The sequence below is a fragment of the Mytilus californianus genome, unplaced genomic scaffold (assembly GCF_021869535.1).
Source record: "Mytilus californianus isolate M0D057914Y unplaced genomic scaffold, xbMytCali1.0.p SCAF_12, whole genome shotgun sequence".
Taxonomy (NCBI): Eukaryota; Metazoa; Mollusca; class Bivalvia; order Mytilida; family Mytilidae; genus Mytilus; species Mytilus californianus.
This window is the reverse complement of record NW_026262604.1, coordinates 2,822,611-2,834,587: the sequence shown is the minus strand read 5'-3', so window position 1 is coordinate 2,834,587 and position 11,977 is coordinate 2,822,611. Positions and strand designations below refer to the sequence as shown.

The 11,977-nt window shown below is 31.0% G+C and overlaps 1 long non-coding RNA gene across 1 annotated transcript; it reads right to left on the bottom strand.

Annotated features, from left to right (window-relative positions):
- Positions 1-361: 361 nt before the first annotated feature.
- On the bottom strand, positions 362-4,609 carry LOC127721219 (uncharacterized). Its single transcript, XR_007991078.1, has 3 exons — positions 4,453-4,609; positions 3,057-3,169; positions 362-481 (listed from the first exon to the last, which is right to left on the bottom strand). It is a non-coding gene; the product is annotated as an uncharacterized LOC127721219 (long non-coding RNA).
- Positions 4,610-11,977: the final 7,368 nt, after the last annotated feature.

Genomic DNA, 11,977 nt, shown 5'->3' with positions numbered 1-11,977 from the left:
ACATATTTGTTGGACAAAATCCGACAACTATAGGTGGACAGACGACAGACAGTGCAAGAAAGCCCACATTCCAACCACAATGATATAATGTTTAGTTTTTCACTCTCAACTTTTATTACCTATCTCTTATACACATCATGCATATGTCAACCTGAACATGCATGACATATATGCCATTGGACATTATACAAACATTATACACATTTTTAAGTTCACGTTACATTGACTAAAACTTGTGTCCCAAATTCAGATTTTTCAATACAACTTCTCTTTCTAAACTCAAACTTAACACTTCTAATAGGGTTACATCTTAAGTCAATAATCATTGATAATTGGCTGAAGAGATGAGAACAAAACACCATTTTACATCAACTATTTGATTTATTTAAGAATACATTGAAAAAGTCAACCAATTGTCTTATTCAAAATCACTTGGAATGTCTTGCAGTGTCTTATATCTTTTTCTTGCTGTGCCATGCTTCTGAAAAAAAAATTAATCTTACATTCATATATAAACTTCTTGCACATTCCTTTATTATAGAACGATTCACGTTGCCTGAAGGAAATACATCCCCTCCCCTTTAAAGTTTTGAAACACATAACGATGATAGTCTGTCGGAAGGGGACGATAAATGGCTGACCGTGTTAAGAGAGAGCAATATGCCAAGTTGAACTTCATTTAGTTATTAAAAAAAAACACATAAAAAACTTTAGACTAGATATGTGTCCAGTCAAGAGTCTTATTTCATTATACTCGTTGATTGTTGTCTATCATATTTTTTTTCTTTTATTGTTTTGTATAAATCAGGCTGTTGTTTTTCTTGTTGTTTTTTAGTTTTCATTAAATGCATTGTATCATGTAGGGGCCTTTAAAAGCCCTGCTACATAATGTCATTAAACATCTTATTGTCCTTTTTAAGTGTTAAACTCTGTAGAGTGACATAGTTTATAACTTGTCATTTGTATCTAAGGGCATATGATACAGTCCTAGAAGTATACTATAGGGACATAATAACTTATCGAAGTGTTACGCATTGTTTTCGCAAAGATGATAATAATATAACTTAACTTCCGAGAAACACACAGATGTCATTAAATGAGTTGTTTATATGTATTTGAAATACTCCAAAGGAAAGCAAATATGTTGTTTATGAAAGCACAATGCTGGACTAAAAGATTAATTTAAATAAACAACTTGTTTCTATTTTGTCACAAAAAAAATAATTCATTCAAATATCCAGATATCTTTTCTGTATTGTATGCCCTTAATCTTGAATGTAATGCATTGTTTATGCTAAATATTTGAATTAAATATGGAATAACAGTAATTCTGTATGAAAATCTTACTTCAAAAAAAAAAAAATTCTCCTGAAAGGTTGTAGACATTCCAAAGAACCTGCGCCAATTCCAAATTGTAAACCTGCATATTGAACTTGTCCCTTGTGGCTTTTCTTTTAGCTCCTGTTAAAAAATAAAAGATACATTGTATACATACATTGTGTGTATGAAGCAATAAATATAAATTCAAGCAACAGTTTATATTATCTTGCTTGTACTGAAGTCTTACATAGTCTTTGTACTGTTCATTAAGCTGTTAAGGGAAATTTAATTTACTGTTTTGCAAATAAATACATACACTGATTTTACTAGAAAAAAAAATCTCCATATTCATCTCATCTTTATCAGCAGTTCTGGGAAAAACAGTGATGAACATATTTGTTGGACAAAATCCGACAACTATAGGTGGACAGACGACAGACAGTGCAAGAAAGCCCACATTCCAACCACAATGATATAATGTTTAGTTTTTCACTCTCAACTTTTATTACCTATCTCTCAAACACATCATGCATATGTCAACCTGAACATGCATGACATATATGCCATTGGACATTATACAAACATTATACACATTTTTAAGTTCACGTTACATTGACTAAAACTTGTGTCCCAAATTCAGATTTTTCAATACAACTTCTCTTTCTAAACTCAAACGTAACACTTCTAATAGGGTTACATCTTAAGTCAATAATCATTGATAATTGGCTGAAGAGATGAGAACAAAACACCATTTTACATCAACTATTTGATTTATTTAAGAATACATTGAAAAAGTCAATCAATTTTCTTATTCAAAATCACTTGGAATGTCTTGCAGTGTCTTATATCTTTTTCTTGCTGTGCCAGGCTTCTGAAAAAAAAATTAATCTTACATTCATATATAAACTTCTTGCACATTCCTTTATTATAGAACGATTCACGTTGCCTGAAGGAAATACATCCCCTCCCCTTTAAAATTTTGAAACAAATAACGATGATAGTCTGTCGGAAGGGGACGATAAATGGCTGACCGTGTTAAGAGAGAGCAATATGCCAAGTTGAACTTCATTTAGTTATTAAAAAAAAACACATAAAAAACTTTAGACTAGATATGTGTCCAGTCAAGAGTCTTATTTCATTATACTCGTTGATTGTTGTCTATCATATTTTTTTTCTTTTATTGTTTTGTATAAATCAGGCTGTTGTTTTTCTTGTTGTTTTTTAGTTTTCATTAAATGCATTGTATCATGTAGGGGCCTTTAAAAGCCCTGCTACATAATGTCATTAAACATCTTATTGTCCTTTTTAAGTGTTAAACTCTGTAGAGTGACATAGTTTATAACTTGTCATTTGTATCTAAGGGCATATGATACAGTCCTAGAAGTATACTATAGGGACATAATAACTTATCGAAGTGTTACGCATTGTTTTCGCAAAGATGATAATAATATAACTTAACTTCCGAGGACACACAGATGTCATTAAATGAGCTGTTTATATGTATTTGAAATACTTCAAAGGAAAGCAAATATGTTGTTTATGAAAGCACACTGCTGGACTAAAAGATTAATTTAAATAAACAACTTGTTTCTATTTTGTCACAAAAAAAATAATTCATTCAAATATCCAGATATCTTTTCTGTATTGTATGCCCTTAATCTTGAATGTAATGCATTGTTTATGCTAAATATTTGAATTAAATATGGAATAACAGTAATTCTGTATGAAAATCTTACTTCAAAAAAAAAAAATTCTCCTGAAAGGTTGTAGACATTCCAAAGAACCTGCGCCAATTCCAAATTGTAAACCTGCATATTGAACTTGTCCCTTGTGGCTTTTCTTTTAGCTCCTGTTAAAAAATAAAAGATACATTGTACACATACATTGTGTGTATGAAGCAATAAATATAAATTCAAGCAACAGTTTATATTATCTTGCTTGTACTGAAGTCTTACATAGTCTTTGTACTGTTCATTAAGCTGTTAAGGGAAATTTAATTTACTGTTTTGCAAATAAATACATACACTGATTTTACTAGAAAAAAAAATCTCCATATTCAAATGGTGCTTATTTTAGTGTTATTGTAACTTGTTTGTGTGCCTCGGAAACAAGGTATTGAGTCATTCTTATTGCAATAGTTGTTGTTGGTTTAAGTCTGTCAAATTTCTTTTTCATAATGTGTATTTAATGTAGGCAGTTAGTTGTTTTGTTTCAATAGTGTTGAGAAAAATTTAACATTTGTTTGTCAAGGCTTCAAAGTGGACTATATGGGATTGGTTTTCTCAGTTTTGAAAGCTGTACGGTGACCTATAATTTCTTTTATCCAAGTCATTTAAATTCTGGTGGATAGCTGTCTCATACACCTTATCGCTATTTCAGTATTTTGAAAGCCGTACAGTGACCTATAATTTCTTTTATCCAAGTCATTTAAATTCTGGTGGATAGCTGTCTCATACTCCTTATCGCTATTTCGGTATTTTGAAATCTGTCCCGCTTGAACTTTTTACGTCAGCATACGTCATACAATAATACACCTTATCGCTATTCCCGCTTGACCCGAGAATCTATCCTGCTTGAACTTTTGACGTCAAACAACAATCACTTTTCCATTGTGGCATCAGATATTTTTTATGATGACGTCAAAATTTTAGGGGAACTTGTGACAGTTATGTGATGTCCAGTAATGGCGAACAAATAGCGATAAGGTGTATTAATTTCAATTGTGGTGTCAAATATTTTCAAATATGACGTCAACATTTTACGGGAACTTTTGTGATGTCCATGACCAGTAATTGCGGACAAATAGCGATAAGGTGTATTGCCAATCAAACACACAAGCCACATTTCCTTATAATTTTTTTATATCAATGAACAAATTAATAATTGGTGTACGTAGATGCCTGAACAGTGGCGGATTTAGGGGCCCCGACCCCCTTATGGAGCTACTTATATGATAAATGTATAGACTATTTACAAGTATCACTCCAAACGTTTGCTTGCCTTGGGCAGGGGCCCCTCTTTTTTCAAAACCTTGATCCGCACCTCCAGAAACAGATGTAATTTGGTTCCGATTATGATTGAACACACACAATGAATGCACAAGTTTCATCTTAACAGATTAATCATTCTTACCAAGTGAGTATATATCGCGTAACAAACAATTTTCTTGGCTCTCTTTGTTGATATCCTGTCTTCGTTTCGAAATTCAAATTTCAAAATCATTTCCGGTGATAAAACAAAAGTCGATTCCGGAAAAGGTCGGTTTTCCGTAAGGCATATAAACGATACGAACATTGAACTTAGTATAGTTACAGTTTTCATTTCTTAATTTCTAAAATATACACGAACGAAATGAATAAACATTAAAGAAAGGTGATTGTTTATTAATACATTATTGCTTAATTTAATGTTGACTCTTTTGAATTTTTATATAAGAAGGAATAAAATCTGACTTCAAGGATCTTCAAGATATCAATTAAGGATTTCAACCATAGTATCTTGCTTGTCATGATATTGATGAAATGTAGTACTATATCTTATCCTGAAAAAACGAACTAATTCCACAAAACGTTGTTTGTGGGGTTTTGAACATGTTGAATAAAGTTTAAATAAAATGTTATTTTTATATCGGTAAAATGATGAATAAAATATCAGTAAGACTATTAAGTAATGTGTATGTCAGAATATTTTATAGAAAACATTTAGCTGATATTTTTCAGATGTTTTATGTAAAACATTTTAATTTTACGTTATAAAACATTTTATGAAAATAGCAAAACTATATTTTCTGTAAAACATTTTTTTGCAGAATGTTTTTTGGATATTTGGAAAAATATTTACTTTAAATGTTGTTAAAATATAAAATACCAATTGAAGAAAATATCATTTTTTTTATATTATAAAATATCTACGGGATATTTTAGAACAATGTTTGAGAACATGAATAAAAGATATTAGCAAATAATATTTTGTTAATGTTTAAATGATATCTTATTGAAATGTTTTGTTAGAGACGTCCATATGACATTTAAAAAATGTTTTTAAAATGTTGTGTGTTTGCTGGGATGCATTTCTAACATGGTAAAGTTTATGATTATGTCATATCATTGGCACATTTCATTTCTAACGAGATTTGTTAGTCACGTCCCCCTCAATCATGTTGAATAACCTTTGAAAATTTTGCATCGTCTATATGTGAACCTTTTGTGATAAAATCAATTTCAGGCAGGGGGGGGATTAATGGTTAGGCAATGCTATGTGTCATGGTGTTGTGTTAGTCTATGCACTTCTCATTTAGAGATTGTTTGACCCCAACCACTCTGTTCATTGATATGACTTTGTGCATAGTTTGCAAGTTAATAAAGTTATAATTATGTCAGTTTATGTAAACTCACTTTTGGAAGGTCAATAATTTTTGGTATGCAGATGAATTAACTTTGGCTTATCTCGGTTCCAAGAAGATTTTTTTTAGCCCAAAACCTTCAATCATTTTCATCGACTTGGATGTTTTGAATCGTAGTTATGTTAAGGTGTTGCCATACAGCGATCAACATCTGCATTCTAACATCACAACCACATATTCGTAATGTTTTTGCCAATTTTGCATTGTTCTTCATCCGCCCCGTCCCCCCAAAAAATCAATTTCTATCAAATCATTCAGATCAACATTTATAAATCAAGGGACTACTAGTATGCAAACTGTACAATGAGGACAAAGATAATAAAAACACATTAAAGAAAAACAGATAATACCATGGCTAAAAGAATGAAAAGTAAACAGTCAAACAACAATCACCAAGTGACAATACGATGTTTACTTAACAGTTCTATATTGCGATACATTGCCTACGTGTTGATTCGTTTGTGGCGGATAATGGATGCATACCAGGAAACAATACTTTGTCATGCTTCGTATGTTCGATACCCTCATTTTGTCAATTCTTTACCCATATGTGTATATTTTAAGTTGATACATAAAAAATTCTTAAATCGGAAAACTACTGACTTCTCTAATTCATTGCTAACAATAAGCATTTCAATGGATTAAATATTCCATTTAGTTTAAATGGCCAGTGTGTGTATAATTATGTTATTATTTCTTTGCATGTCTGTATGATGAGGGCCTTTGTGGTGAATGCCTGCATCATACTGCATATTACTTTGTTCATGTTCGAGCTAACTTTTCACAACTGAATTGTCACTTCCAGTTTGTTTGATATACAAAAAAGAGGCAAACGATATCAAGGGAACATTCAAAACTCATAAGTCAAAAGAATATGACAACGCCAAAGCAAAAAAAAAAAAAAATCGAAAGGCGACAAAAAGACAAACAAATTCCAAGAGAAATACAGTGAGTACTTAAGACTGGGCATAACATCATTACTTTCAATCCGTGACATGGTATATTAGATTTCGTATCTCATTCACCCTATCTCTATATCTTGGTACTTTATTCATGACAGTAGCAATAAATTAATTGCATGTTTTAAATGCGGTACATGTATCTGTTATCTGATAATAAAGATGTAAGAAACAGGATGAGGTAAACTTTACTAAAAGAAAGAAAGCTAATTAGCTACTGCATAAAACGCTGTTGCTTTGTAAAGTTATAAATTTAATATAGAAAAATGAAAAGATGGCATATTTGGTAAATATTTCCGTAACTTTTTATATACCGACTCTTTTAGGTTTACAGCTACCAAGAACATTTAGTTTTATTCAGCAAACATGAGAAAATAACACGAGCTCCATTAAAATGTCTCAAATGTATAGGATCAGGTCCTATAACAGAATAATGACTACATGTATTTATGTTTTCGTTTTAAGTAATGCTCTTCATGATGAAATGATAACACATTTTGTTTTGCTGTAGCTGTCAAGGCTTATTTTAGAATAAAAGCGGTGTATTTTTCAATTTTCTTTCAAATATCTACTTTCAGAAACTTGTAGGTAATAATGTACCGATAAAATATATAAAAGCCAGCAACAGACGACTACAACTGAAATTGGTTAACTTTGATATTTCATGTTTCTCCAAAACGCTACATTTAAAATTTTGCAGGCACTATTTATTCCAAGAAAATTTTGAAAAAACTATTTGTCTTTTCTCCTTACATATGCTACATTTGCGTAATTCATTGGTCTTAATTCCTTTTAAAAGGAAAGAGTTATAGTTCTTTTCCTGGTTACGATTGTTTACCTGCCTTTAATTAAGTTGACCGAGGGGATATTTGAACATGATTAGAGGGTCAAAAGTCCTAATTCTATTGAAAATTATTCTACAAAATTTCGGTTCAGTATGAAAATGTGATATTACTGCAAATGAGACAACTATACACCAGAGGTGGATGACAAAAATGTGAAACAGTAACTATATCTGGACGGGCATAAGTGAAAAATCATTTCTTCCATTTTCTAGTTATGTCAGAAAAAATTGAGTTTATCCCTATCTTCCCTCAAGTGAGTAATTTTCAAAGCCTCCTGAATATGACTAAAACGACTGTGTATTTGTATTCCTAAGAATCTATGTACTCAAGTTTGCCTACAAATTGCCGGGTAGATGAATAAGGAGGGTATGAGGGGTATGACTATGGCGACATCAAATACAATCGACGAATATGGATGTAGTTTCATGAACATAGATCAACTGGAGCATTGGTCAAGATGAGAAAATAAAAAGAATAGGATACAGGTATGCAATATTTAAATTCAAATTTCAGATGAATGTGAAAAACCTTGTGCAATTATTTGCTTAACAACCGAAAATATAAACCTGCGTCGGCGTGTTTTTTTCTGTGAACATAAAATGTTTTAGAACCATCTATAAATATGTTTACATTAACCAAATCTAAATACGGAATGCAAGTAGTTTTAAAAGAGTTTTCCGATTTTTGTTATAGTAGCTAATGTTTTCAGCAAATATCTGCCGTACGTCAATGCGTAAATGTTGTGTTTTATGCTATTATACAGAAGTTATGCAAATTGAAAAAGCATCTCTGTTAGATCCATTGGCAACGTAATGCGTTTTGGCAACCCATCATTTGCTGATTTTTAACTAAATGCATTTATAATTACTTAGTAATCACAAATATCAAAACTGCATAATATTTGTTCAACCATGCCGAAGTAATTTCAACATGCCGTTAAATGCTATTGTTATGATACTAGTTTTGAGCGAAGAAAACGTGTTGTCAAAAGATTAATTCTTACTAAAAATTCTTTGATAACCAATTAGTGAAGAAGAACCTTAGATACTGATATCGATATATCACGGGCAGTATGTATTACGTTTGTTTGTGATTAAACAAATTTAAACGCCTATTCAAAAAAATGAATACAGTACCTTAGCTGCAATCGGATATTAAAACACCTCTCAAGTGTTAGTCGTTTTTCTTATTCAATTTTCCGCATTGAAATTAGAATAAGTTAACGGAAAATTAACGTTGAAAAAAGGAAAAGAACGAAAATACCAAACTCCGTAGACAATTCAAAACGGAAAGTCCGTAATAAATTGGCAAAATCAAAAGCTCAAACAAATTAAACATGTTAAACGAACGGATAACAACTATCATATTCCCGACTTAGTACAGGCATTTTCTTATGTAGAAAATGGTGGATTAAACCTGGTTTTATAGCTAACTAAAGCTCTCACTTGTATGACAGTCGAATAAAATTCCATTATATTGACAGTATTGAAGAGTATACTAGTATCATCTTTTATAAATCCCTTAGTATTAAGTAAAGAGAGATGTTACACACTGATGTGTAAAAGTAAGATATACTACAATGACATGCGTTTTGTACTGCTGTTAATTAAATAAAATGATATTAAATCATTCTGTTTAGGATCATCAAAAGTATTGTCTTTGGTCTTCTATTTTAAAAATAAAAAGCACACTTTATAAATTTCATGCGTATGAACCGCTTTTCTGGATTCATCTCCATCAGGAACGCTAAAAACAGTATATTTGAAAGCTAAGGATGTATTCGAACCGACACAGTCATAGTTATAGCGCTATATAACCGAAAGGGATCTAAAAATAATAACTAAATCCTTATTAATTATCTACTAATGTTCTATTGTTTTGAATTATAATAAGAGAGGTAAAACACCAAGGAGGAATTTGAAAATCATTATTCCATTAACGTGAGGTAAGCCGATTGCACCTATATTGACATCTTTTTACCAACATTTATTTATAATCCAGGCAAAAGATTCTATTCTGTGTTTATTTGGTAGGCGTTTCTTTATTTACTATATAGTTCGACCAATTTAATTTAAAATCCATATTGAATCATAGAAAAATGGATTTCAACCGACCTCCAAACGCTTCGAGATTCTGTAATGAGGAATTCCCAAATTGCACCTATGCTTGAATTCACATCTGTAAAAATTTAATAACTGATGTATTGTTTTTTTTTCTTCAAATATTAAGAACAATTTGACAATAACCCATGCTTACTATCAATTAATAAGAAACGGATGCCTGTAACATATTTTAATTACTAATTAATAAACAATTACCTTTTGTTGACGTTTCCGAAGATTTTAGTATTTGGAGTGAATACTATATCTGTTGTGTATACTTTTTGTGAATGTTTAAATAAATTTAGCTATGTCGAAAGACGTTCATTATGTCAAATTAGGAAAATACAAATTGTTCAGTCTCTAACAAAACTTGTAAGATTTCTGTTGCTATATTTGATCATTGGGAGCAATTTGGGTACTCGGTGCAATTTGGGTACTCGGTGCAATTTGGGTACTGTGACGTTTAAACAGACAATACTATTGCAAAAAAGAAAAAAAAAAACCCCAAAACGAAAGGACAAACAATAATAACAAACATTAAAATAAAAATTAAGAACTGAGAAACACAAGTTACAACAAAGAAATAGGCCAGCCAACGTCAACTTGTTTAGCCATATATTCCATATTGCTTTTATTTAAGTTTTTTTTACTAAAAGGGTCAAAATTTAACACTACAAAATACTTTCAATCTTAAAATAGATTTTGACATGAATACTGGTAAGGAGTTCTATAGTAGACCATATATTTGATGGGTAACCTTCAATAAAGGGTTAATATTATATTTGTTTATGGCATTAAAATGACACTTAGTGCATTATATAAAAAAGAAGATGTGGTATGATTGTCAATGAGACAACTCTCCACAAGAGACCAAATGACACAGAAATTAACAACTTTAGGTCACCGTACGGCCTTCAACGTACTTAGTGCATTATGTTGGCCTTGAGACGAATTACTTGTAATAGATAGTGGTATCTATAATTTACACATTATCAGTCATTGAAGTGATGATTGTCTTATAAATGTGCAAAAAATATGTAAATCAATTCAGTAAGGAGAAACCAATATATTTTATCTGTCGTTACGTCTTTTAGTTTTGATGTTGTGTTCTATAAGCAGTGACTTTAAAGAAAGTAATAGGCAATCGATTGATAATTGGATAGGTATACGAAAAAAAATCCAACAAAATAAATATGTAACGGTGTAGAAAAAACAAGATATATATGTGTTTGTATTTCAATTTTAACACTGGGAATTATCAGATGAAATATACAATGTAATCACTAGTAGCTTAATTGGTAGGAATAGAATGCTTTGTAGTTTGGCAAATTGGTAAACTCCAATTTGTCACGAATTACTTTTTAGAGGACAAATGCTGAGTTGGTCAGCAAAAGACATACGGAATGAACAAGAATTACTCAGGAAGATATTGATTTAATTTTTTTTATATTCTGATAAAATTGATATTTCAAATTGTCGAAAAACATTATAATTCTTGAAAGTTATTACAATACATGACCTCAAATACTATTGAAACTCCTGCGAGTGTGTTCTGTTTGATCGTTCGTCAAATCGTCCATTTGGGTTTTAAACCTTTCTATTAACTTACCCGAAAAGAAAATAAAAAGATAAACAGACAAAACAGTATAATGCTGATCTATACCAAATACTAATGGATCTCGAAAAGTTTATAAACTCTAACATTTCTTTTTTCCAAATTGATTAAGTCGTTATACGCATGCGGAAAATTAAAGCACTAAAACAACTAGCACGTGTAATTTATCTTATTATCCTATTGGAGTTAATATATTGTATTTATTATAAAGTGACACCTCGAAATGCAATTAAATACGATTACGGTCGAATGGAATGCACCTGACACGAGTTTAGGTTAATAATTGCAATCAGATTGTTGGCAGGTTAATGATACAGATGTTGGACTACTCGGCAATCAAGGCCCGTTAACTTAAGAAATATAACCCACAATTTGGAACACCTTAAGCGAGTTTTATCTTCATAATACTTACCACTGGCACTCGAAACACAATATAAATTACCCAATTGAACACAAAGTATTAAGATAAGGTTAATAACATATTCATTTAAATGGACAGAAATTTATATATGAATCAGCAATCAGCAACAATTAAAATAAAATCCTTGCATAAGAAATAGTGACAGAAGCATCGCAAAAAAGATGATGACAATTATGTTTTCCTACACTAAAAACATTTTATTAATTCATTTTAACCACCGGTATGGGACCATTGTGAATCTTTTGTTTGACAATCATTCGCTCCTCCTTAGTAAGTTTGACGGAATTCAAGAAACGCTGCAGGTATTAATATG